At 44.6% G+C, this 24,889-nt stretch overlaps 1 protein-coding gene and 1 long non-coding RNA gene across 3 annotated transcripts in view; one reads left to right on the top strand and one right to left on the bottom strand.

The window, feature by feature from the left end:
• Positions 1-11,775, bottom strand: part of LOC134416836 (uncharacterized) — a 35,561-nt gene extending 23,786 nt beyond the window's left edge. For both annotated transcript variants that reach the window (XR_010027426.1, XR_010027425.1), the window contains exons 1-2: positions 11,571-11,775; positions 316-460 (exon numbers count right to left, since the gene is read on the bottom strand). This is a non-coding gene — a long non-coding RNA (uncharacterized LOC134416836). The remainder of the gene's footprint in view (positions 1-315; positions 461-11,570) is intronic.
• Positions 11,776-12,446: 671 nt separating this feature from the next.
• The window catches only part of BACH2 (BTB domain and CNC homolog 2), a 181,594-nt gene continuing 169,151 nt past the window's right edge, over positions 12,447-24,889 (top strand). Inside the window, exon 1 of the mRNA XM_063153015.1 lies at positions 12,447-12,827. The gene's annotated coding sequence lies outside the window, so the exon portion shown is untranslated. The remainder of the gene's footprint in view (positions 12,828-24,889) is intronic.

The raw sequence follows: 24,889 nt of genomic DNA, 5'->3' as shown, positions 1-24,889 counted from the left end.
TTATGCACGCTGCTAAGACTGAAGAGCAGCATAAATTATGGAAGATGGCAAGTGATTTCAGTAGATCACACATACACACCCCAGGCAGGTAAAATGTAGTCTGAGGAATACAAAATAACATGCTGCTAGGTGAAATAACAGTTCCTTGACATGAAATAGCATTCTTTTCACATCATGGTTTCAGAAAAACTCAGCATAGGTTGCAGAAGGCATACCTCTCACCTCTCCCAGGATGTATGTAATGACACTTAAGCAAATAGAATAGCATGAGCCATGCTAGGTAAACAGACCAACACACTGCAGGCAGTTTCAGACCTCTGTATTTGGCAGACTGTTTCTTCTGTCTGTAGATCTTTGCTGAACAAGGGCTCTGATTTGGGATTTGTTCTGTTGTTTGCCGTAGCTGAAGCAGCAGCTGAAGAGATCCTGGGAAGGCTGGTAGAAACAGAAGCATGGCTGCCTTTAGGTACAGAGAAAACATGAAGGGAAAAGGACATCAGGCAGGAAAACACAAATATGCCCACCCTCTGCTCATGCAGGCAGCTTGCTCCCAGCCCTCGCTGCACTCCCAACATGCCCTGTGTCTCTGCCTCACACAGAAGGGCACACAAGGTTCAAGAATTCCCCATTCTAAGCCTGCAGTAAGCCAGCAGACTCATCACTTTTTCTTCACTGTCTGAGCCCACTACCTGACCCCCATGTCCCCTCCCCTCCTCCCTTCCCCACTGCACCAACCTGCCTTTCTTCTTGGACCCGCAGTACTGTCCCTCACTAAAGCACAAAAGTGATGAAAGCTCACAGGGGAGCACCAAGCAGGCAGATCAGCCTCTTGTGGGGTGCCAGGCTGAGCCAGGGGTGCCTCTTTGCTGGACTCTCCACGCAGAGGATCCACATCAAGATGGAGTGCTCTGCCCTATCCCCAGACTCCCATTCCCACTCCTCCCTTTGCACATGTCCTGCTCTTATATGCTTTGGTCAGCTGGTTCAGGAAATTGTGCTGGCAGAAAACTAATTCTGCAAAGAAGTGTGCAGCCACTTGATATCCCAAACCGGCGTGCTGCAACACCAGTGCCTGCCTTAGGGGCAAGTAGCAGGGAAGGGATGTGAAAATATGGCCAGAGGCGAGGATGCCATGGCAGCAGTGCTGCGAGAGCTGTTTGGAGCTGTCTCAGAAGTTGGGGTCAGTCTGCTGGCCACCTCAAAACTGAAGTTTGTCTTCCTTCACCTGTGCAGCAATGACAGCCTCAGGCAGTGAAGGCAAAATTTGAGATTAAAACCTTCAGAGTTGGGCACGTCCTTGTTTAGAAGCCACCTCTCTGTTCAGGAGCTCAGGCTCACACCCCTAGGCTTGAGCACTTAGGCCCCATGGGGAGTAGTTAAGCCTTTTTTGATCTCCTTTACCTTCTGATATTGCTGTTAAGGTCCATATGCTGCATTTGAATAACCATTTTGCCATGTACATAGTAGAAAACCACATGCAATGGAGAGAGTGCAGAGAGGATTATCACTCTGCTGTAATGGAGCCAGGATCACTCTGCAATGATCCTCAAGGTCATACAAGGTCATCAAAAGATGATTTGAAAGCATTGCTTGCATTCTTGCAAGGAGAGAAGAAAATGTGGACTAAGCTGGTAAGAAGAGAGAGTCTCACAGGCATTGTAGACTCTGTTTTCACAGAGCAGTCCAAGTGGAACTCCTGCTTGCTATTTCATGAGGAAATACTGAAAGGACAGAAAGAAGCTGATACCACTGCTGCCCTCTGTGAATCTTCCCTATGCCCTGTTCCTCTCCCTGCCACTGCTCTCTCCTTTGCAACACTGGGAGGGAGGCAGCGAGGCCAGGCAGCATCCTCTGACTGCTGGCAGACCTCTCACACAGAGATGTGAGACACACAGAGGAACCTGTCCAAACCTACTGGAAGGATAGAAAGGGGGAGCCACTGCCCAGTGCCAGCAAAAGAAATCTCTCCAAAGCAATCATTTCACAAGTGGGGGCTGGGACTGCTTCAGTTAGGCAGGGCTCAGGGGGAAGGGAGTGGTAGCTTGGGTATTTTTCATCTAGACAATTAGGTATGATCCTCGGGGCAGTGGGTGTTAGGCCAAGGCTGGAAAACTTTCCCTAAACTAGCAAAGCACAAAGCTTTCATGCAGAGTGTGCTCAGCCCCGAGAACTTCCTGGTAACTCTCGGGTTATTGAGGCAGATTGTTGATTAGAATCCAAGAGAGGATTAGAAACTCTTTTAAGCATAAATAGTATTTGCAACTGTGTGAGTTAAGCAAACGGATACAAGGGAAATCAAACCTCACGCTTCAGGGCATAAACTGCTCTCTTGTGAGTCAGGACCAACCCTTTTTTTTCCTCTACGCATCGCATCTCATAATTAGCTAGGTGCTTGCTGTGGTTTTGATTTGCTCTGCAGCATCAGTTACTGGCCGCTGCCAGAGGCAGGATGCTGGACTAGATAGACCCGTGATGTGTTTCTGTAGGGCAGCCCTTTTGTTCCCATATTGGCAAAGCTTTGTGGGAAAGCTTTAGTGATTCATGTCTTCAGCAGCTCCTGGTCTTGCTGAACATTGTCCTCTCATTTCCATAGGCACTAAAGTCACTCTGAATTGCCACAGAAATAAAAAGGCAAAGTTGCAGGAAGGGTTATTTATCTACATGGTGCAGACAGCATTTATTTAGTAAATACAAAGATGCTTTTAGGACCTGTATGGGCAATTTTTTGCTTGCATGAAATTAATTATTTTCTGTATTCCATTTCAGCTGCAAAGTCAAACAACTTCCAGAAGGTTTTGTATGTTAAAAAATACATATTTCTCTGTGTATGCACATACAGTTATGCACATAGATATATATAAATATAAGTTGGTCCAATAAAAGGGTTTGAATTACTAGCATTTCCTTACAAATTAAAGGCAGGCAAGGACCAGTAATGCAGGTGACAGAGCATGCACTAACAAAGTCTGCCTCTCCATGCTGCCTCTTTGATGTACCTCATCTTTGCCCCGAAGGAATTTCATTATCCTATGGTGAGCTGGTAATGAAATCTGTACTCAGAATCAAGCCTTCATAGACAACGATATCTTGACTCTTTGTTCTGTACAGACTAGCTGTGTGTGGCAGGAATATGTTTCTATTTGTGTGTGATCTGAGTGTACTTTGAATACTGATCTCCAGATAAAAAGGATAGAGATCTAATTTGACAAAATACTAAATTACTCTATCTTGCCTTATCTAACAAAATTCTGATGGTTATTATTGTGATGAATATTTGGGGCAATACTTGTGGTGTTCAGCATGTGTGACAAAAATCTCTCTGCTGAGAACCGACTGGAGTGTCAAAGACCCTGATTTACAAAGAGTGCAGAGGGCTCTTAAGTACTATTTTTAGAACAATGCCGCAACAGATTTACACGCAGGGAAGAAACCTTCCTCTACAGTCACTTAGGAGGAAAGTAGCATTTCACTGCATAATAATGAGGAATTAATTGTTCTTTGTCATCACTTTTTATGCAAATTGCCATAGAGCACTTGCCCAATGTGCATTTTACCTTTTAACAAAGAAAGTAGTCATGACAAAATAGACCAAATTTCATAAGCTAAAGACAAAAGTAGGCTGCACCATTCACAAATTGAAGCTAGCAAGTCTATTCCTTTGAGGAACTCTATCAACTTCCTATGAAAGTCCATTAAAAAATAAAAGGAACAAGGAAAAGATTTCTTGGCCTACACATCTAGTTAAATTAAATTAAGTTCAATTATTAGACAAGTGAAATTTCTTCACATGGAATTTGCTCATCACTCTTTACAGACTTTGTTTATTTTCTTCTTTTCACTTGGCATAATCACCAAATATCACCAATATTTTGTTTCCTTACTGCTTACAAGATTTTACTGTGTCATTACTGGATTTCAAAAGCTGTGCATTGCCAGTTTAAAAAATTATTTTCTGACTTATATTAAAAAAAACACAAACAAAAAACCAAACAAAAATAAAAACATTATCAGCCTTGTGTTTCATTTATGTTTTCACAACATCTAGACTAAACTGACTATTCTTCAGAGAAAACCAGAACAGAAACAGCTATGGAATAACATTTCCTTTCACTGCAAGAAAGAGAAATACATAATAAATCATCTTTCTTCTACATGAAGCTTTAATTTTTTAGTCATTCTGCAACTGACACTGAAAATTTACTGTAAAAATTAACTAGACGGCAGACCAGGCCAAAATGTAGACATCCTAATGGATTGCCTTGTGTCAAAGAATTTTGTCCAGAAACATCTCAACATATTTTCTTTTTCCTGAGAAACATAGGAAAGATATCAGTGTGCCAGGACTTTCTGTCTTGCCTGTGCAATGAATTAATTCAGTGAACCAGCGGGTCTTTTTAATCTCTAGTTTCTACCAACTTCAAACATAATAGCGAGTTCCAACAGAGTCCCTTTTCTATTCATAAGCTATTCACTGCAAACCTTTGTAGTTCACAACTTCAAGTTAACATAGCAAAGAGCAGTTTTAAATCACTCCTCTAATCAGAGGTCACAATTATTTGCTGCAGCTCCCAAATAAACCCCACAAAAACACTACACGCTGCAAGCCAATACACTCTGCTTTCACCTCTAAGAGAGAAAAATAACAGAGGCTTGACTTCTGCCTTATGTGTTAACACTTCAGTAACACTATCTATTAATCAAAAAATAGTTGAAGGCAGCTTATAAATCCCTCTGCATGGAAAGAGCCATCTTCATCCTTACAGAAATACATTTTCTGCCCTGGTCCTTGCTTAAGGTGTCTTCTTGAAAAAAGCAAAAGAAGTGGATGTGAGAAGTAAATTAATCAAACAGATAATTAAATATATCAGTGGAAAGCCAGTTTCACTGGGGTCCCAAGTCTTTGCTATTAGAACTAAAAGCAAAATGAATTACCCCTGCAAAGCCAAAGTCTTCAGTGTAGCACTGAAGCACTCCAAGCCCCCACACTCTCTCAGCACTGCAGCATGTCAGGCATTTAGCCTTTAATAACAAGTCCAAAACCCTCCAACAGCTTCTCTAAGGCCATCAGAGCCACCATGCCAGCAGGGCCAGCATGTGCCCCCTGAGTGCCAGTACATCTGCACCCTCCATGTTCCCCCCAAGCACTCCACCAGCCCTTCTCCAGCCTCTGCTCAGCCAGAAGCCATCCTCAACCAGCACAAGCCTCCTTATGCTCCAGCCATGTTTCAGCTTCATGAAGCACATGTTATTATTAAACTACACAACAATCAGACTTGCCTTTTAAATTTTACCTTCCCAAGTGTTGCTGTGCATCAGTTCCCACCCCTCCCTCTGAAGGCACACTGGACACCTTGGACATCCCCCACAACACAGTGGTGTGTACTGCTGCTGGGCTCTGACAGAGCTGGTGGCTTTGCACTCTGCTTTGTCCTCCCCTCCATTTCCACTGCCCAACCCCAGCACTCCAGGCTTCTCTCCCAGCCACACCAGCACTGCATTGTCTCCATGGCTCCATCCTGCATGACTCATCACCTGAAATACCTCTCCAGGTAAGGCTTAGGCAGCAGAGTGCTCAGTATTCCTCCTCCTGCAGAGGCAAAGGGAGCAAGCACACAGCCACCATGACACCACCCCAGACAGCACTGAGAGAGACAGTGCCAGAGGCACAAGAGGCAGCCAGGCATCCAGTCAGACATCCCACCAGAACTGCCAGTTATGAAGAAACTCCTTCTGACTTCCATAAAACAACAGCCAGATGTCCTCTGCTGTGGCTGCCCAGTGCATCCAGAAAAGAGAAAAAGCCTCTATTACAGTATGCACTGAAAGCAGAATCATGGGTGCTAGAAGGTCACAACTGTTACCAACTCAGTACCTCTGTGAGTAATACTTACATCTAGGCTTTTACTCTTAATAAGTGGATTTAAGTCTATTCAGCCATTGGCACATGTGTATAAACTCTCATTGGTGTTGAAGACTATGTGGAGTAAAAGGGTCCTTAGAAACAGCAAATTCTCTCCACAGAATAGTGATATTCTTCCACCCTATCTGCTCCTTCCCAAAATAATGGCTTTGAATTAAATCTTGCCAAATAACTGGTGTCCTTGGCATGTCAGAACTGCAACCTAGATTGCTCAGAAATATCTCTGAGCTCTTGAATGGAAAAAAGTCTCCAGCCTGACATTTAATATCTAGAATGCAAACACCACTCTGTCATATCTAGATTAACCTCTGTGTGCCCTCTTTGTTCTCCAGTCCCAGATGTTTTCCCTCCCTCAGCACTGTTCAAGAGAAAAAAAGCATTTTTCTAATCCTCTTGTGCATCCCTTGATTTGCAGAAGGACAGCCTAGACAAAGCAGATGTTTTGTCTCATCTCACAGTTTGCTGCAGATATTTTCACTTTTCTGGACAACTGGGTTAGGAATGAGGCCTACAGCCATGAGCTATGCCATAACTGGTATGGTGAAGGGATTTCCATGAGACAGTGGTGAAGGAATTACCAAGGACATGATGGTCTGCTGATGGGGCAGTAAGCTATCAGGAGGATGGATGACCCTTACCAATTGGCCAGGTGGGAGAGGGAGTGGTGGCAAGGTGCCATGGTTCTGTGCTGGCCTCGCACAAGACCCAGAGTCTTTGTACTCTCTCTGGAATTGTCCATTTACACATGAAGGGGTTACCCCCTTCCCCACTTATGACAGCACTAATAGAATATTTGACTGCCTCCACTTCTCCCCCAAAGTGGAACCAGCATTGTAAATCTCTCACATTGCAGACAAGTCAATGGACTTGCTCCTCTCTCTTCCCCAAAGCCAGTGACACATTTTTGGTAAGATTTAGACCTCTGACTGCATCGGAGCATACTCTAGAACATTTGTACATAGTGCTACATGCTAGTATTTTGCAGGTCTAGTGAACTTATCACCAGCAATCCAGAGAGAATCTAAAAGATGTTGCTCCAATAAACAGCACTATTTGTAAATCTGTGTTTGTGAAAGTTCCTGCTGAATGTGACCAGACTGATGGTGCTGAATTGCACACTGTACTATTTGTGAATCTGTGATTGTGAAGGAGACCAGACCTACAGTGTAACCCAGACTATCTGTGCATCTGGGATCTTAATGAATGCAAGTGGATTTACAGTGTCAAATTAGTTGTAAACAGAAATAAAGCTGAGCCCGACCCAGCCCCTCTGATCTCAGGGCTAGCTGGAAAGCAACGGGGCTTAATTTCCCCCAGATTTCTATACTCTTAATACAATAACTCTAAAGGCCACATGTTGTTGAAAAGATGGATTACAAGCTGAGCAAAAACAAGGTTTTGCCCACAACTGCCCTCAAACCATTTGACTGTGCTGATTCTTAGTGATAGGAGAACATGTGAACCGAGATTTAAATAAGTAATTTCAGATGCTCTTGCTTTTAGAAACACACTCTGGGATCATCCTGACCTGCAAAATCATGGAATTTGACAGACTTGACCTTCAGAACTCTTTAAAAAAGAAGTTATATGTTATATTTTAAAATACTATTCTAAATGCAAATTCTAGAAAGTAACTCACAATTTGTAAATAATAATGAACACACTGAGTAAAAAAAAAAAAGCTAAATGCAGTAAAAGAGTTGAGGAAATTCTCAGAAGATGGCACTGACTTAAAACAAAATGAGGAAGGACAAAGCCCAACCTGGCTAGCCATCTCCAGGACTTGCTGGGGGCTGTATTTGCGCTGCTTTTCACTCAACTGAACTTCAAAGCACCAGCAGGCTGCTAGGGCTGTGTTTGCTTTGGGGCTAACAAATTCTCATCTCCTGCAAAACCATTGGAAAGAATAATTTTTAGCTCACTCATCCTACATGTCTAGCATAGGTGTTGCAACTACTTTTGCCAAATTAAACTATGTCAAACCTAAGTTGGGTGACCCCAGCAAGCAGGCGATGTGAATGGTTTACATATCTTTTTTTTTTTTTTTTTTTTTGAAAAAGATGAAAAACAGTGAATCCACTTAGTGACCACAAAATACTTTTTGGAAATAGTGTGTAAACCTTAGTGATTCCTGGCCCTCTGTTTCTTGACATACAAAGAGTTCCTTATATTCCTTTTTTATTATGTCACCTGCATCAATTTTTTTTAAAGGTCAGTGCCTGCCGTGTTTTCCTGCCTTGCTTCCTGACACTGTAACTTTAGTCCCAACAACAACGCTGATACTTCAATATAATTCCAATATTGTATCTCACCAGATCCTCAAAATGCCATGTGCATGACAAATGCTCCTTTGTGGAGCTTTTGATGTGATGTCAAGCCTCGCTCCGGAGACGCTACGCTGTGGATCTTTGATATGGCACACCATGACAATGTCTCCTTCGTAGCTGTCACTGCCACTGACTCAGGGTGTGCAGTTAGTACTGTCAGAGCTCCAGGAAATGTAATGCACCTGGGGTGTGTTAGGACCTGCTTGTGAAAAGACATGTGGTGCCTTTAGTATAATCAATAATCAACTGTGAATTTCTTAATCACTGAGAAGAAAATGATGCAATGTCATTAAATCTACCTGCATAACACACAGGAGAATATGTGCATAATTACCAATAATGACTTAGATCTCAGCACAGGACCAGGGTTTACACAGGAAAACTGGTATTTTTCAACCCAAATGCTGCAGGGCAAAATGTGCTTTGGAAGGAAATGACAACTTCCTGAATTAAAACTTGCAAAATTTGTCCTTATTTTTCCCTTTTCACTCCTTCATTACCATTGTAAAGATCAAATTGCATAAGACCCACTAACGTGTTGCTCATTCATAGTCTTTGAGTCAGCGTGGTTGAAGCCAAGACTGTAGTACTTGTCTTTCCATAGCACTTTAAATTAGGAATTGCCTCTCACTAGGAAAAAGCCATTTGTTTTTATAAATACGTGACTGAAATACCTTGCAATACACAGAGCTCTCCAACAAGTGGCACTATTAAGACTATTCAAGTTACAAGATTGATATGCAAATGAGCTCTCAGAAAGGGATGTTGGGACATGTTTTACAATATTGGATTCACTTTAAAATCTTTTAAATTTACATATGAAATATGATTGAAATATACATTCATAATTCAGCTACTCTGGAAAGTTTTGTGCTATCCAAAAAGGAACCATTGAAAAGTAGGTCAAATGCCATAAGCTCAACCAGGCAGTCCTCCTGAAAGAGATGAAGTCATGACAGTGTGGAGAAACCACCTAATTAATATGTTAGTAAAGGTAACATGCAACCAGGAAATTTGCCCATAGCTCTGAGCCAACTCATGTTGTTGAATGTGTGCATGCAGCCTTTTCTGGAGGATGAGTTGCAGCATTCATGGCAGGTTATCTCTTAAAGTATTCTTGGGTCAACTTCTAAATTGTACCTCTTCACCTTCATTCTTACTTATTTTGTTGTTAGTGCTTGACAAACTGGGTATTGTTTTGAGACACCATACATGACACCTCTTCAAATAACTCATATTTGTCTGGAATATATGTTTGGCTGCACTGCAAGAAAAGTGGTCCAGAAATAGTTACATATACAAAAATTTAGGCATGAAGATAGTTGATTGCAATGGAAACAGTTATCAGACCAGATTTGTTGCTGGAATATAAGCAGTTTGGGAATGAATTGGAAAGCCAAAGCATTAAAATGTAAAATATGTGATCTAAAATAGCATGTTGAAAGTGTAGGCTTCATTTGGTTAGTATAATATTCCTTTTGGTTAACATAATATTCCTTCTGTATTTGGAAAACAACTGTCAGCTTTTCCTCAGTTTTCTACTGTTACATGGAGATACAACAGCCATAACAAAATCATGATCTGAGTGACTTACGGGAATGTGAACTCTGCTTTGAATTATGAGTTGATCACAAAAAATGATTAATAGCATTTGGGTACCAAAAGCTGCATAGAGCTCCTTGGTAAGTTTTCAAAAAGCCTCTGGGCAGTGCCCCTGCTTAGCTCTACCTTCTTTCACTCTGTACTGGTATCTCTGTCCTGCACAAGCATGACCTGATTCACACTGAAGCCCCTGCAAAATTTTATCACAGCATAGATTGAACAATAAAACCCAGAAGGGACATTCTCACATTACTCCTCCTTTTAGCCAAATGGTAGCATTCATTCTAAAGCATCAGCCAGTAAGATAAATGGCAATCACTGTGCTATGGGCAGAGCACACACGGCGTGCTTTGTTTCCAGCGTGGATGGCTTTGACTACCTGGAGCTGTATCTCCTGTAGTGTGCTGTAAATAGCAGAATAGGTGCACTCTGAATGCAGGGGCAGGTAGCATGCTAACTAAAGCATTACAAATGCTGCATGGCTTATTTTTATCTCTCTGTCCTTCTCATTATAGTATTTTTATCTCCCGTGTCAATACAAAATTATTTTTGTGTCTCAGGGAAAAACAAGGCAACACGAAGACTCAGCCCTGCTGGTGTATAAACACGATGAGTCTCCTTCACCCTGTGGGACTTTTTGTGTGCTTTACACCATATACGTCTGCAGAACCTAAATGGCACTGGTGAGCAAGGCTTCATATGAACATTACTTGGAAAGTGAAGTTTATGAGTCAACATCTCCAGTGGGGTGCTATTCCGCAGCTACATGTAGCTAGGAAGAGTAGGGGCAAAAATGCTGTGAGGAACTGAAGGCTTTCCACTTTACACAAGTGGACAATAGTGCAAAATGCAAACTGGGAGAATCACATTTTTGAAAAGTGACTATATGCTTGCCCTGACACACAAAGAGTTGAATCTAGGTTGACAACATAGTTTTCTGGAGTTGTGCAGACTTTGAAAATGCAGGTAGCTGATGCAATTTCAGAAGACATCACTGAGAAAACTTCACAGGAATGGCTCTTGTCTAAAAGATACAGAAAACACAGTATATCATCTGGCTGTAGTGAAAGGGGGAAACAGAGGATGAAAATGTACAACGAAAACTGACAAACGCAGAAAAAACAACAAACATGCACATGTTAATTACTGAACGTGCTTTTGTTAGCAGTAGGTCACCATCATTCTTTATTGACATTTACTGCAACTGCAATTTCTTTTTCAAGATCACTGACCCAGGAAAATGTAACCCTCTAGTTATCCAACGCCCTTTAATTAGAGATGTCTCCAGAGATAATCTCACTCACGGCCCCTATTGTGAATCATTTATTCCCCAACTTTCCTTTTTATCAGCTGTCTTTCATCTTTATGTTTTTCCGTCCGAGCCCGGCTGAGTAACTCGGGCTTGCAGAATGCGGCTTATTCATTTACCGGTTCTCCCAAGTGCATTTCATGTCCATTGACATTTGGGGTCTCGCTCAGAAGCCCTGGCTGCCGGCACCGGGATAATTTGCAGGAATCACAGCTCTCCACTTGGCAAAAGGAACCATGGCGCCAAGCCTCGGGGTGGGGAAGGGGCTCGGATTCGGGCGCTTCACACACACACAGACAGACACACATACACACACACCCCCGAGGGGAGGTGAAGAACAGAACAATCAGCGCTCCCGCGTCGGGAGCACTTGTCGGGGTTGTGTTTTTGTTTTCAGTCCCGGAGCGCTCACCTCCCCGTGCGATGCTGGGCACGGCTGACTCATGACTGCTGGGCGCTTGCGGTCGCCACTATAAGTAGGATGAGGTTTCTCCGGGGGGGCGGAGCGCGCAAAATAACACAGGCATCGACACCGAGGCGGCCCCGCTGGCAGCCAGGGCTGACCGGGGTGGGTGCTCTTTGCCCTGCCCGTCGCACCCTGCCCGGTGCCTCCCCACCGCCACAGCCGCCGTAGCGGGGCCCCCTCAGGCCGCCCCCGCCGCCATGGCGGCTCCTCGCGGCGGACTACGGCTCCCAGAGCCCCCCGCGGCCGCCGGCGCGAGCCCCGGCGCGGGGTCTGGCGGCACGCGCGCACGCACGCACGCACCCCCTTCTCGCGCGCACACACACACACACACACATACACACTGCCGCGGGAGGGAGCGAGCCCGTGCCGCGCATGCGCTGGCCGCTCGCGGAGGGGCGGGGCGGGCGGAGCGCCGCGGCTATTCTCGGAGCGGCCGTACGCCGCTCCCCGCGCCGAGGGGCCGCGGCGGGCGTAGGCGCGGCGCCGGGCACTGCGCCGCTGGCGTAGCGTTGTTGTGAATGGAGCGCGCGGCGGGGCGGGGAGGGTGACGTCAGCCTGCGAATGTCAACAATGTAGCGATTGAGGGGCGGGGGCGGCGCTGGGCCGGGGCGCGGGAGGCGGCGGCGGGCGGCAGAGCCGGGCAGCAGCAGCGGCCGCGGCAGCAGCAGCACAGCAGCGCCGCCTTCTCTCCTCCGCCTTCACCGGCCGGGCTGCCACCGCCGCCGGCCCCGGGTGCCGCTCCGGCAGCGACACAGCCGCCGCGGTGCTGCTCCCCCTCCCCTCCCCCCCCGCCCGCCCTCTCTCCACCCGCCCTCCCTCCGCTGCGGCTTTCTCTCCTCCTCCGGCCCCCCTGCCAGCCCTCCCCTCCTTCCCTCCCTTCCCCCTTTATTTTTCTCCGCAAGACTTTGGCTCTGGAAACAGCTGGTTCAAAGCAATCGCCATGTGATGATCGTCTGGGTCGGGGTTTTTTTTTTTCATTTGGGGGGGGGAGGGTGCAGGTTTCTGACCGCAGAGAAATACTAATAAGAATTTCCGAAACAACAGCAGCAGCAACAACAAGAGCAACCTCCCCCTTCCCCAAACCTCCTCAGCCGTAACAGCCCCCCCAGCCCCGGGCCCGCTGCACCCCGCCCCGCTGCTTCCCCCCGCTCCCGCCCAGGCTGCAGCGACAGGGGCGACCCCCGAAAGTTGCGCGGAGGCGAGGTGAGTGCGCCTGTTCCGCGGCTCGGCAGCCCCGCCGGGGACGGGGAGCGGGCGGCAGGGGGGCGAACTTTGGGGGGAGGCCGGCCGTGCGGGGGGCAGCGTGGCTTCTCCCCTCCTCATCCTCATTCTCCTCCTCCTCCCAGGCGCAGCAGCTGTTGCGCGGGGTCAGGCGGGGGGCTGCACCCCCGCCCCCGGAGCTCCTCGGGCTGTGCAGGCGCGCTCGGCGCTTATTCCTTAAAGTGGGAAATACGCGCGTTGCGTAACGGGGAGTGCGCGGCGGGCGCGCGTGTGTCCGTCCGTCCGTCCGTCCGTGCGCGCTCTGCCGCTCCCCTCCGCGCTGCCGCCGAGCCCCGGGGGTGCCGGGGCCGCCCCTCCGCCGCCGCGGGCACCTGCAGCCTCCCGGGGCAGCGCGCCCCCCGGTGCCGCGGGTTCGGAGCGGGGCGAACTCCGGGCGCAGGAGTGCCGGGATCGCTGAGGCGCGGCGTGCGGGCACGGCGGCAGCGCGCCGCGGAGCCGCTGGCTGTCATGAAAGAGGCTGAGTGTGAAACCGTGCCTCTCCTTTTGTGGAGCGGGCTATTTTGGTCATGCAGCGGGTGTCTTGCTGAAATCGCTTCGGTTGCCGTGAGATCATAGTGCCCTTGTTGTTGAAGCTCCGGAGTAAACCCCGGGTTTCGGTCTTTACTGATAAACGTGAGGCAGGGACGACATCTGATTAGAAATACTCCTTAAGATGTTGGAGAGATTGGGAAATTACAGCGTTCCTGTTTGCTCTTGTTGAAGCCGTGTCAGTGTTTTCGTGGTGAAAGCCTGTTTTCAGAGACTTTGGAACTGTCCCTAAACTTGTGCATATTTTAATTTTTTTCTTCTGAGCCTCGAGCTGAAAACAAGTTGGGTTTTTGTTGCCTTTTTTTTTTTTTTTTTTTTGAGCTGGGAATTGTCTGAGATTCTGCTGTAGCTGGTGGAATGCTCTGCATTTTGGGGAGGGTGGTGATGCTTGGGTAAATTGACTTTTTCAGGTATGTAAATAGTGAAATTTGAGATAACTGCTGAGATGAGATGGGTAGAGTAAAACGATAAGGTGGTGTCTTAGGTTTTTGCTGCAACCGCCCCATAGACAACAGCTTTAAACCAGTGTTCTAGGAGCTCTACCTCTGACAAATAGAAATAAAATTCCACCTCACATGCGGGTTTGCTCTTTTAAAAGCCTTGTTGCCTTTTGTGTCCACCCTCCTGCCCCTGTCACTGGGATCTGGGCAGCTGTGCAGCAAAATGGATCGGCGTTTTACTTCCCTGCCGTGTACTGAACCTGAGTTTTCAGCATTGCTTTTCACATTTGACCCTTCAGCTTCAAAGGCTGCTCTGAAGGTGCTCTACAAGGAATGGAAGGAAGCCGTGACTAATTGGAAAAGTAGAGAACTGAAAAATCAGGATCATAGGTCTAGTTGTCTTGTTAGTTTCCTCTGTATCGCCGCTCAAACAGATGTACGCCAGCACACAGCTGCCAAGCGGGCAGGAAAGGTCCCCAGTGATTCTGGAGATAGGATGGTTCTCAAGATATTTAGGGATCTTTTGAGAAATGCTCCAGAGGAGCAGAGTGTGCAGTGCTGGGCAACTCTGCTTTGAGACTTGAGCTTGAACAGCTAAAATTTTTTTAAACTTTTACCATTGTGGAGAGTAGATGGGGAAGATGCAGGCAGTGAATAGATGACTAATGCACATGCTGACAGATCTGCTAATCAACAGCAATTGTTTATGCTCAGGTATCTCACTCTGGGAAACAGTTCTAGGACAGGTACTCCTGGTCTTTTTCTGACCCAGAGGCACATCTGGAGCATCTGTTGGTGGTAATGTGCATGCTGGCAGATTGTTCTGGTGATGTAGGTGGGATGCCTTCCTCTCTTTTCCTCTTGCCTTTCAGTCATTCATTTTACAGCAAGAAAACATTGGCTGTTTGCTCTTTTGTGTTGGGCAGGAAGGGAAGTTAGGCATAAAACCTGAGTTTATAAGGAGATTTTGGTAAATCTTTGACATTGGAGAAGTCTTCAGATACTCATTGAAATAGTAAAGTCTCCATAATAGATAGCAATCTTACATATCTCTTTCTGCAAGTGCACAGTAAAAGACAAAGAGAGCTGAAAATAAAACCCTGTGTAGATGATGTGTAGTGTGGAATATGTGACAGAAGTTGCTCCCCTTTGCTTATTTTAAAACTTTTGTTGCTTGATTTTTCAGGCTGATGTGCCATTTTTTTCTTAATGAGGCTGCAGTGTGATTGCCAGTTATTTTCTTTTAGGTTTTCTCTAAAGGGTTAGTGTAAAAAAAAAAATCAGTGTTTGGGTTTTTTTTTAAGAATAGAAATAGATGTTTTTTCATTGTGTGCCTGTGACATCTGTGGCATTCTTTTTTGGGTAGGGTGTCACATATGCACAGATAAAGAGACTTCTCAGACCATAGCAAAGAGAGGTTTCTGGCACTAAGCTGAAAAATGAGATGTGTAACATTAACATATGCAAAATAATCTTTTCAGTAGTAATGACGTTTTTATGTAATAAACTTGGTAAAATTGAATAGTATTTATTGTGTGACATGAACAGTGTCTCTTGTGGTTTTAATCTAAGTGCTATGAACATGGTTTATATATTCAAATCAAAATGTGTATGCCTTTTTACTCAAAGGAATACTTTGTGAATGGTTTCTTAGTTTACTCTAAGAATGTACCTGCAGTGTTGAGCAGGTCTGGATTAAATTTGAAAGCACGCATGCTTCTTTCACCTCTGGGTCTGAATTTCCAGCTCAGTTCATTTTGGGTGTGATGCTTGTATATAAGGGTTTTCTGAGTTGAGCTGTTAGGGAAAATACACTCATTCCATTGATGTGCTGAAGAAAATTCAGGTTTAAACTTCATGCTTTCTCTGAGTTACTCCTGCTGCTTTCAGTGTTCCTGCAGACTACAGAATGCTTTAATGCTTTAATGCTTTTAATGCTTTAAAAGAATGTGTAAAAAGTGTTGTTCTGATACTGCAGTTCTTTGCTGATATTTGAGCAGGTGCCCAAATGATTTTGTTGTCGTAGATGAATGGGCAGTGGAGTTCTACTCCCAGTAACTCCTGCAGGATTTCCGGAATAGTGCTCAAAGTACTCATTCAGGTTGTTACAAAAAATGGTCATCATGCCTTTAAATTCAGCCAAATGATACTAACCTTGGCAGCTGTCTGAGTATTCCACATTTATTTGAAGCTTGCATCAAGAAGATGTAGAATGTATGAATATAGCCAGCTGAGTTGCAATGTGCTCATCTTGCTTTTTAGATAGGCAGAAACATCTTTGTAGTGGATTGAAAAGAGCACTGCATACTATGCCACTCTTAGACTATGAATTACAATTCTAAAGCAGGCAAGCAGAGGAATGTGTACAAATGCTGCCTCTATGACCAATGATGGACTTGCATCTTGTGAGTTACTAGAACTAATGATCAAAGAGCAAGCACATGTTCAGAACAGGCTAAAGAAAAGGAACGAGGGAATAAGTTGGGGAAAGCCCTTATGCTAAAAGTTTACATGTGTGGCAGAACTTTGATCTGTCAAAAATTGGGCTCAGAAGACTCCTCTGCTCGATGGTATTGATCTTCATGCAGAAGGAGCCGCAGCAACAATCTGAAGAACACCACCTGTGCTTCACTGGCATCTCAGCAGATCAATAGATGTGTCCCTGTTGAGCTTGAAAAAAACTGTCTGTAAAAGCTCCTGATACAGTGGGGGCTGAACTGCAGCTCCTGTGTGTACCCCCTCAGCCCTCGCTGACTTCTGTGTCTGTTCCCCCTTTGCTGTTTACACCTGCTGGTGCAAACCTGCCCCCTGAGCCAGCCGGGACATTTTGGATGTCTCAAAGGAGACGGAGAAGGAGGACGTGGTGCAGGTGGTGGTTGCAGGGGCAAGGGACACGGGGACCTGAGCTATGCCTTTTTCTTCTTTTTACTTTGAAAGGGTGACCTGAAATGGTCAGATCCTCCCAGATTTATTCCTGAGATCTATTATTTGCGTACAACTGTCTCTGCTATCTCAGCTGAACAAGATGTTTGAAAAGCTATTAGGAACAAAAAGCAAGGGAATTTCCAGTTTATCCCTAGTAAGAGCTGAAACAGAAGCTTGAAGCTTTTTTTTTTTTTCTTTTCTCCTCCTGAATGTTGAAACCAAATCAGCCGGGCTGTGATGGGTAGATGGGGTTTGGTGCTCAGGTTCAAAAGGAGTCACCCCACTAAGAAAAACAGGAACTGTTTGCTGCCTGTCACCACGCGGGGCTTCTGGGCTGTGGAGCAGCAATTTTGTTTTTTGAAAAGAGGAAAAGCAGCTTAAATAAACAAAATGACCCCTGAGACTTAATCACAGCTACTTATTATAGCTGACATTCACTGAGTACTTTTCTTTTCCTTTTTTTTTTTTTTTTTTTCCCTTCTTTCTTGAGTGATCGCTTTAAAATTTTAACCTGAACTAGGAAAACAGGAACTGTAGGTGTGGAGGTGTTCCTTCAGCCCGATTTGCATGCAGGCTGTTTTTTATTTGGCGGGTAGGTGTGTTCGGTGTGTGTGCGGGTGCAATTGAACGTGTCAGCAGTTCGCTACGAGCCGCTCTTGCTGACTCACGTGTCTGGTGCAGCTCGGAGCTGCCCTGGCTGTAAACCATCCACAATGGGAGGCGCGGGCACACGGACCGGCAGTGCCGAGCCGCTGTTCAAAGGTTATTTTCGGTTCTCCGGTCACTGCTTTGCTGTGGTTTTCTTCCCCAGCAACATCAAAACACACTGTCACTGTGCCAGGCTGCCATTCCTCTAGGTGCCGGGGGTAGAGTGGAAGTTCATTGTGCCGCTGCAGAGGTTGTGCCCCAAGTGCGTTCTGATGCTGCAGATCTGCAAGCTCAGCCTGTGGGGTTTAGGTGTTTTTGTTGGTGTTGGGTTTTTTTGGTTTACATAGGGTTTGGGTTTGTTTGGGTTTTTTGTATTTTTTTTTTTTTTGTGACTGGGGTGTTACCCAAAACTCCCCCTGAGCATAGTTTCAAATTTGGGTATGGCAAGTCTAGCCTATGAATTGTGTTTTTCCTTTCCAAATGCAAGCTGTGCTGTGGAGTCTCCTGCCCTCCACCCCTTTTTATGGCATAAATCTTCTTTAAAGCCAGCAAGGAATTATGATTAAACTTTAAAAAAAACCGGTTTTAGCTGTCTTTAATTTTCAAAATTTTGCTATTTCTTAGTCTCATTTTTACTCATGTGTGGCAATTTCACTGGCTGCTGGCATGAAAGGATTCCTTCATCTGCTCACACTCTTGTACAACTGCTTCTTTATTTACAGACTCTATTCTGATTACTCATAAGGATTCTAAAATGATAGCTGCTGCTGACTGATGATTTTTAACTGATCTTCTTGTTGTGGTTTTTGGGTGTTTTTCTTCCCTCCTTTCTTCTTTCTTTTTTAGCTGATCACAAAAGCCTTTGCAGAAGTGGCGTGAATTAGCCATCTGCAGTTCTGGATTTACTGTGAGGGAGTTTAGATTTGTAGTTGTCTTTTGTGTATTTTTCTTCTTGTGGAATGGGGTGAAAAATAAGCAGTCTTTGAAAGTGTGATAAAGAAAATCAGCTGCTATAGAGCAGGGTTTAAAAACAAGGTGAGTTCATATCACTTGTTTTGTTTTTAGTCAACTACTTTGACCAGTAATTAATAGAAAACCACACTGAGAGCTTTATAACACATGAAGAAAATGGGTGTTCTTGGTTTCTGCCAATACAAATGACTCATCAGTATCAGTAGGGTTTCTACTTCTAATAATAAAACTGTGGAAGACCTTTAAAACGTGTGGTTTTCGCCCCTACTCTTAGTGAAAGGTTGGAAAATATTACTTTAGGATTTTTTTTTACCTTTTGGGAGATTTAGTGATTTGCTATGCAGCAGTGAAAGATCTTGTACCCTCCAAAGAAAGCCTACTTATACCACTGCTTGCAGTGCAAAAGTCTTCCCCTCTCCTGTCTTCTTTTAATGATTTACATTTGACTGTAGAGTATTGCCGATGCTTAGCCTTGATGTCAGAGATCTGGAAAATATAAAGTATTTGTGTCGACTGGGGGAAGGCTTGGCACACTACCTCATCTTGCTGAGGTGCTGTTCTCTACCTCTTCTCCAGTCTGGTCAGGAGAGGCACAGTAAGGCTGATGAGTGACCTGTGTTGCTGTTTCGGTTGGGGGTTAGAGGATGTGGAGAGGAAGACAAACAGAAAATAGGAGTTGAAACATAAATGACAACTGTAGGATGTGTCTGTCACTACCTGGAAGGAAGCGCGCATCTTCCAGTACTGAAAGTGATACTGAGAAAAGTGCAAATCAGAAAGTGATCTGTTAAATGATTTTATTTTTCTCTCTCTCTTAAAAAGTAATAGTTTTCAAATACTTTTAGCTGTTTACCTTTTAGTAAAGATTCTGCACTTTGTTCAATGCAGTGGAGTAACCTCTAGCACATTCTGCTTTTTGTTTGAAAGTGTTACTTGTAGGTTGCGAGGTTATTTTGTTTTCATGTAAGCAGAGCATGCCCTTTGTGGTGTTACAGTATATAAAATTTTAATTATTTTTTTCAAGGTGTTGTACTTTGCATTGTAGTCCAATCAGTGGCTCCTGATCTGCTGCATTAATATTTAGTGTTGCTATCTGTTTTCAAGTTGCCTGTGTTGTTACAAGGTTTAAAGGCTGTACATGAGGCAGTGCTAGTATTTCCTTCCCTGTTGGAGTGAAAATTCCCATATTTATGAAGCCTCCATGTTAACTTTCTCTGTTGTTGCAATATTTATACTAGTAAGTTAATCCTTATAAGGATATGATGGTTCTTTGTTTCTTCTTATTCTATTTTAAAAGCAGAGTGTGTTTTTAACAAAATCCACTCAGAAAATGTAGACTTAACCGAGCTTCCACATTGTCAGCGGGCATTTTTTGCCACTAAATATTTATATATATTAATGTAGTTGGTTTTGGTTGTGCTGAAATACCTTGGATGTATTTGTCAGTTTCTTGTGTGACCAGACTCTGATGGAGAATCTTTATCTTGTAGCCTCATACTGGGAGAAGTGCACTAAAAATAGAGGTACAGAAGCCTGTGGAAATTAAACTTTGCAACATGTGGAAATCCAGTTGTTCGTTACATGGCAACAACAAGGCAGGTTTTATTATTTTCAGATGGATATAGCATAAAAGGCCAAATTCCAACTTAAGGGATTTATTTAGGGACAGTTCTTACTGAAGTTCACAGAAGAATAATCGGTAAAGCCTGCAAAATAAGGTGTCAGTGGTCATTCAGAGTTCAAGAGGACACAGGTTCAGCACTCTGAGTTTGGCATGTCTTTAGAAAACCCTGCCATCAGAAGTGCCGTGAAGGTTGGATCATGGCAAATGAATAATGGGTCTAGATCTCACTGATGTTTTGGGTTCTTGACTCTGAAATGGGATTTGTGTCCAAAATCACTGAGGGCAGGACCTGTGAAGGGCAGATGATAGTGTTGCTGCCAAATTTGGGGCTGTGATTCTGCTTGGCATCTTCTCTCCTTGCCTTTGCTTGCCCTGGCACCTGTCTCATCCCACAGTGGGCCAACCCTGAGAACTAAATTGGCAGGAAATTACTCTGTGTGTAGGGTTAGTTTTGTGCATGTTACGTTTGCTGTGGACTCTGTCAAGAACTTGGATAATGCATCAAATTAAACCAAAACTTGTTAAAAGGCTTAGAGCTGGCCATGGGACATCTGGTCTCCAAAGTGCACTGTCACTGCATCATGCCCCATCTCCTGAAGACTGTTCTTGTCTTGCTCTGGCAATGTGGTGGCTCTGCAGAAAACCAGTAGCAGCCTGTGCCTAGCCTAACCTGTAGCTTGGCTGTAGGAACTTGCTTCCTAGCCCATGAGAGGTTAGGGATATATTTCCAGGTTGTATGTGCAACAAACAATTGAAGAAATAGTTAGAGGAAAGCAGAACTCAATCAAATGAGTCTTCAGTGTTAACAAAATGCAGAAGTACTATCTCCTGAAAATATTCAAATAACTGGAAGAGGGTAGGTTTAAATTAGATGTTGGAAAGAAATTTTTACTGTGAGGATAGTGAGGTACTGGAACAGGTTGCCCAGAGAAGTTGTGGGTGCCCCAAACCTGGAAGTGTTCAAGGCCAAGTTGGATGGAACTTAGAGCAACCTGGTCCACCGGAAGGCATCCCTATCCATGACAGGGGGTTTGGAACTAGATGATCCAGAAAGCCCTTCCAAGCCACGCTATGCTGTGATTCTGCAACAACTGTTCTAATTCCTGCCTGATTCTGGCTTCTGGCCTCATGCAACCAGGTCATGTCACCGATCTCCCAGATGTGATGAGCTCTTGAGGATGTTTACTTGAGAATGAGCAGACTTGCTGACTATGGAGAATTGTTTGAACCATGTGGCTGCATTCCTAAACTCTTGGGTCTTCTCACAACCTTTTATCACTCTGGGGATGATGGTGAGCAATGTTGAGTAACAGGTTCAGCAGATGACCCGAGTGACTTGAATTTACTCAGGTGAGGGAGGGAGTCAGTCTAATGTCATCCTTTGAAATGAGAGGGTGAAATTGAGAGCTGGTAGTGCCTTGTGCCACTGGGTGGGAGCATGAGGTCCTGCTTGGCCATCTGCTTGTTGTGCTTTGCTGAGCTGATTCAGCTTTTCGACCTAGTACACGTCACTTTACCATTTTCTTAACCCTGGCTAATTTTCCCAGGCAATTTGATGAGTAAGACCACAGGTCCAAAGAGCAGCTGGGCTAATGTGGGAAAGTCAGGGAGGAGCAGTGGGTGTGCAGGTTGCTGAGGGGCAAACCCAGATCTCCTAGATTTGCTGTCTGTAGCTTCACCCCACGAGGCTGCTGGGGCTGGGTGGCTGTTGTTTGGGAGGGGGACAGCACTGCTGCCCCTTTCCTGTGTTCTTGAGCAGCACCCTGGGATGATTTCTGCAAAGCTGAATGCTGGTTGTGCATTAGGCAAACTTTTTACCAGACCCTGGGTAGCAAAAATTAAAATGGAACCTTTTGTTAGGTTCTCTTCTTGAGCTGGGAAACAAAAATTCTGCTTCAGATCAGCTTCAGGTATCTGCTGTACCTGAGGTACTTTTGTGTGTTCTTTACCCTGCCAAGTGCTTGTGACTCAACTCAACAATTTAACTTAATTTCCAATCCCTTAATTTGTTCCTGTAACTTATTAAATGTGTACCAAGGGAAAGTGTGGAGCTGAGTTCTTACAGAAATCCAAATTAAGTGAGGCTGTGAAGTAATCATGGGGCATACCAGTAAGCTAACCCCAATGTAAAACTCATGGTAAATTATGAAATGTATGCATAGTTTGTCATAGCTGGAAATTCATGGGCGATGCAAATTTGAACACTTTGCAAGGAAATTTTTTTTGTTTGTCTTTTTCCCCTTCTTGGTCCTCTTCATTTGTCTTATTATTAGACTAAAAGTAGAGTCAGTGATTCATTCAGTAATCTCTTTCTTGGACAGTTAGTCATCTGCCAATTTGTGTTAACTTTCCACTTTGTTCAGAAAGTGAGTAATGCTTAATGCACCAACCAGCAAATTCCAAGCTTAAAAAGCTGTGAGTATCATTCAGAGCATCTCTAAACTTTCTCTGAAAAACTTTCCCATTTTGTAAGATCAAAGTAAAGGGCTGACATGCAGTGTTGTAGAGCTACAGTCCAGTTGTTTTGTCTAGCCCCAGTTACTAATGCAAAACACAGGGTTGCAAATGGAGTGCACAAGTACAAAAGACCCACATGTTATTTAACCAGTGAAATGCTTCTTGTTTTTCTTCCCAAGTACTACTTTCAAGGGGTAAATGCTGCCTGCATAGTTCTTTTTCCCTCCCAAGATTGCCATGGCTTGTTAATTTCTATTGTTTCCTACCTCAACAAATTATGATGCTATCAAGGCTAATTTAGTGAAAATAGCTTGCAAGGAAAGTAGTAATTGTTATTAGCTGCCTGCTACAAATATTTCTGGTGCTTTTCATGATGAGTTTCGGTAGAAAAAAAATACTGCTCTGTTAAGTGTTATCTGTATAGAACTTCCAGCTATGAAGTCTTTCTATATCAGTGGGGCAGATATTTTGATTTCAAAATGATGCCAGTTATTTCTGAAGATGAACACAGTACTTGATTGAATCACTTGAGAACATTACTACTTTTTTCTTTCTTATAAAGACTGGAGTAGTGTAAAGAGCCACAAGGTCAGTAATGTCATAGGAGAACTTTATAGGAGCGAAATCTTTGCAGTCTGCTCTAAAATGACACGAAAGTGCTGACTATTACACTGAGCAGCAAAGGAATTCAAAGTGCAGATGGGACTTGAGTGCTCTGGAGAGGGTGTGCATGTGCAGAAGGGTAGGGCAGTGGTAAACATGAATGCCAGAAGTGGTTTGCTTGGCCCCACACATTTCCTTGTTCCTTCCCCAAGTGCCAGTTGTCCTTCCCCCCCACTTGCAGTCTGCTTCTTGCAGTGAAGTTGTCTTCTCTATGATTGTCCTTTGGTACAGGTGGTTTTAGGGTTTCCTGATGCCACAGTTCTGTAAACAAGCAAGGCAAAGGCTGATAGAGAGGAAAGAATAACCTTTGGTTATAGGGTCTGTAGCATGATGGGGCTATAGCAGAGTTCCGTTGTGCTCAGCTGTTGTCAGAATAAAGGTCTTGAGGAAAAGGTAGAAGATCCATTCCTAGAATCCAGTTCCATTCCATGTAAAAAAATATCCTGGTAACCATGTTCCAGTGTGAAGAATTAGGGCTTCTGAAAGGTTTTCCCTTCCAGTCTTACTTTGCACCTCAGTAAGTTTCAATAGTTTGGTGAAGTTTGGACAAACAGCTATACCAGGGATGCTTATTTGATCACCAGCCTTTGGGATTTGCCCCTCCTGGTTACCTGCACATTTTCCAGCATTAGCAATGTTAGTTAATGCAATCCACCCTCCCCCCTCTGCCTTCTGGGACGTCTATGCCCACACTATCATTGCTTGCATATTTCTGATTTAAACCTTCAGAGCATTGTGAAGAAGTTCCTTGCTAGTTTTGGGGTGAAGGTGGAGTGAGCAGGCACAGAAGAACAAAGGCTGAGGTCGGTGGTGCAGCTGTCAGTTGAGTTTGGTGCACTCTGTGCATGCGTGACTCAAGCAATGGGTGATTCACCACCTGAAGGTGGTTTGGGATTTGCTTGGTGTTTTTTTGTTTGTAAAGTAGTAATCCATCCAGAGATGAAAGTTAGTGCCCTTTTTTTGGACTATGAGTAAAGCAGAACTGTGAGAAATGTCTTTGCTCCCAGCCTATTGCTCCAAATGCTGGGCCACAGACCCGGAGTGCTAAGCTGATGTTGGAGGAGATGAGCTTTCCTGGGACTGTGCAGGGTTTGAGGGATAGCTTAATTGCTGGATTTGGCACTTCAGGTTGCAGGTCACCTGGATGGGGCTGAGAAGGCTGTAGGATTTATAGCTCTACTTGGTAACACCTGGCACAGCTGCTTTCTTTAGCTAGTCAGAGATTGTGGCGTGAAGGAGGGATGACCAGGTGCCTGAGATCTTGTAGGTGCTGAAGCCCAGAAAAGGGCAGTGTTGACTGTTGCAAAGCTGAAATTGTATTCAGGGCATTTTTATCTGAGGAAATAGATATCTGTATTTATGTGGTCTTGTCCCCTGCCCACCTTCCATTTGTTACTTGGCTGTAAAGTTTAGGCTATTGCCAGGAACATGGCACTCTCATCCTGCACGGATCCTGCACCCAGGAGGTGCAGCCCAGCAGGGATCTCCCGGGAATTTATGGAGGGGTGTCTCCTGCCCCAGCCCACTCTGCAGGTGTGCTGTGCAGTCGGTTAGAGAAACCACAACTTGAAGGGTTCGCTGGGGTGAAACAGTTTACAAATAGCTTTTCAGTGTTTGTTTTCATTTTTAACTCCCTCCCCACCCATGGGTCCCTCCCCCAGTATATCAGCAAAGGTGAAATGGCTCACAGAGAGAGGATCATTGTTGCAGAATAGGCAAAGCACCCC

The sequence above is a fragment of the Melospiza melodia genome, chromosome 3, assembly GCF_035770615.1.
Source record: "Melospiza melodia melodia isolate bMelMel2 chromosome 3, bMelMel2.pri, whole genome shotgun sequence".
In the NCBI taxonomy this organism is placed as follows: domain Eukaryota; kingdom Metazoa; phylum Chordata; class Aves; order Passeriformes; family Passerellidae; genus Melospiza; species Melospiza melodia.
Note: the sequence above shows the minus strand (reverse complement) of the source record. Positions and strands in the feature narration are given on the sequence as shown.